Source organism: Limulus polyphemus, unplaced genomic scaffold, assembly GCF_000517525.1.
Source record: "Limulus polyphemus unplaced genomic scaffold, Limulus_polyphemus-2.1.2 Scaffold972, whole genome shotgun sequence".
NCBI lineage: Eukaryota > Metazoa > Arthropoda > Merostomata > Xiphosura > Limulidae > Limulus > Limulus polyphemus.
The window spans coordinates 309,498-312,318 of record NW_013666582.1 but is presented as its reverse complement, the minus strand read 5'-3'; positions in this window follow the sequence as shown (position 1 = coordinate 312,318).

Here is a 2,821-nt window from a genome sequence, read left to right as displayed (position 1 = left end):
TATGTTTGCGGACTTATAACGTCATAATCCGGGTTTCGATACCCCTGGTGGGCAGAGCACAGATAGCCTATTGTGTAGCTTTGTGCACAATTACAAACAATACAACATTTCAGCGTTTTTTGTTGTTTTTCTGCTGTTCTTTTTTCAACATAGTTCTTTAATTCAGAAGAATGCTTTTAGAAGATTTGCATGTAGAATTATATGATACACAAACTAGTCCTTAGTGTAATTTTAATATATTTTATATCATAGTTTAAACTTCTGATAATTAAAAGTGAGTTAATAATATTCAACAAATCAAGCCCCCCAGTGGCACAGTGGCATGTCTGCGGACTTACAACGCTAGAAACCGAGGCGGAGCAAAGATAGTCCATTGTGTAGCTTTGTGCTTAACTACAAACAAAATCAACAAATCAACCGTTAGTTTCTAGTCTTTAAATCTGGGGTTCGAAGCTGGCGAGATGAGTTTGAATAAATGCGACACTTCAAAATTTTCACCGCACGTTAAGTTATGTGCGCGTTATAAGAGTGAAAATCAATCCCTTAGTGTGGATGGTGGGTCCTTGGGTGCCTGACTGGCTGCCTTTCCTCTGGTCAATAGTTAAAATGTAGAGACGGCAAAAGAAAGCCTTTGTAGCTTTGCCATAAATACAAATTCAAACGCTCTTTTCTGTGTACACTACATTTCATAAATGTATAACAGTTCAAAAGTCTCTTTAGTATAGTTCCTTTGAACTATGTATCCCTATATCTGCCCACTCGGAGATAAAACAGTACACATCTTACTTCACTCGATATTACTATCCCTTTCTTAAAATATTAATTCAGTAATGAAATATTTCCCCGAAAAAAGTTTCATACAAATCCAAATTCTTAGATGTATTTTATCACTTTTAAAATACACAACAAAGATACAAGATATACGCAACGTTAACAAATAGAATCTTTCTTTCTGCGCTGCTTCTCCCCGAAACTTGACAGAAAATCATATCCAGCTTAACAAGCGAAATGAAACAACGCGAAGGAATTCAGTAAAAAGAACTCTATTTTTTTGCGCATTGATACCAAGAACATTGACGATTTTTTTACTTGATTGCTTAATAAGCCCCGAGATGTATTTTATTAAATGCAAGAGATATATATCTAATAATAATAATAATTTACCCTGGTGAATACGTCACATTTGACTTTTGTTTGTTTGATGTAGTTATGCACTAAATAAAAAAATATCGCTAAAGAAAAATTTAAAAGTATTTCAAATTGTTTCTTACTCAACCGACTGGGTCTTCAGGGAATTTCATTTTCTAATCCTTAGAAGATACTCTTTCCCCTAAAGAGAATTGTGAAGCAGTCGATAAACAGCTGCTTTTTCTGAATCGTACAGATGCCCTTCGGCTGTATATAAAATTGCTGTACGTCTGCAGTGGCAGAATTTTAGGACAGCATAAGATTATAATCGTGAAGTTTAACTTAAGATTAACAAATAACAATTCTTACAGAGTCGGTTGTGCATCAACGTGGTATTTCTAAGTCCTGTCCTTGTTGTAAATTTGCGGTTGCGTTACACTAATTATCTCTTTTTGTTCTTGTTTCAGTAATTAATTTGGATGTCATTAACCTTACAAGAATGTGTGGAGCTGATCCTGTTCTAAGATCGTATCCTGGTATCATCAGGGTACATTTCGAATATCTAAAGGGGATAGGACTTTGGGATCACCTTGCAGAAACACAATGATACGTTACATCCAGTGAAACAAAAATACTATTATTCGTTTCTTAAATTCATGCAACAGTTAGACTATGCTTAAAATCAGAACTAGTAAGTCTTGAAAGACAGAATCTTTAGTAAATCCGGCGTGGCTTTAGTTTGGATTGGGATTCTATTTCAGCTGAAATCTTCTGCGCTTTTCTAACTTGTTTTTTTCGAGCGAAATATTCTAGATTTAAATGTAACATCTAACACACAACTTTTGCTTTAGTGTGTACTGTAACATGCTAACGTACGTTTTCACGAGTATTATACAGAGGTAGAAGTAGGAATGTACCTTGTTTCTTATGTATTACTTATTAACAGATATAGAAGACAGCTGGGCCGGCACTTAATGGGTTTACTGATTATCGTAACAGGAAATTGTGTAAAACAACGATGAAAGGCACTTGCATACATTATATTACATTCTCCTTTTTTATATCAAAAGCTACTGTTAAGCAGCGAGAATACCCAACTAATGATTCTAATAGAATCATTATAGGATTTAATTTTCTTGTGTTTATGTTGTTACGTATTAAAATTTCGAATGATCTGAAACTGAGTTAAATTGTAATTTAGATTTAGTAGTTAAATAAATCCGATATGTATCCAATTTATGATATTTGTCAACAAGATTGATACACACAATTTCTTCTTTAATACAAATATGTTTAATATATAAACAACAATACAATTTACAATAACAGTTATTACGAATAGTTACTGCAAACAATGATTTATATACAAAAGTTTTACAAACTTATAAACAATATAAAGTCTTATCGAGGGTTCACGATGAGCGAGTTGACGTAGGTACAATTCAATTAATAGGGAGCTAGCTAACTCTGTAGTTCTCGCTGATCACACTCCGATTACAGGTTAAGTTTCTTTTACCACTGAAGTTATATAATATCTTCGTAAAAGTACTAATGTCCGATGTGAATCCACTAAAGTTAAATGATTTGTAATGTTCGAGATTTATAAACGTTCCTGGTCAATATATCTGAAGTTCCCGATTAATAAACGTTAATCACAGTTATAGTTTACGAAGTTTATAGCACACCAATTACA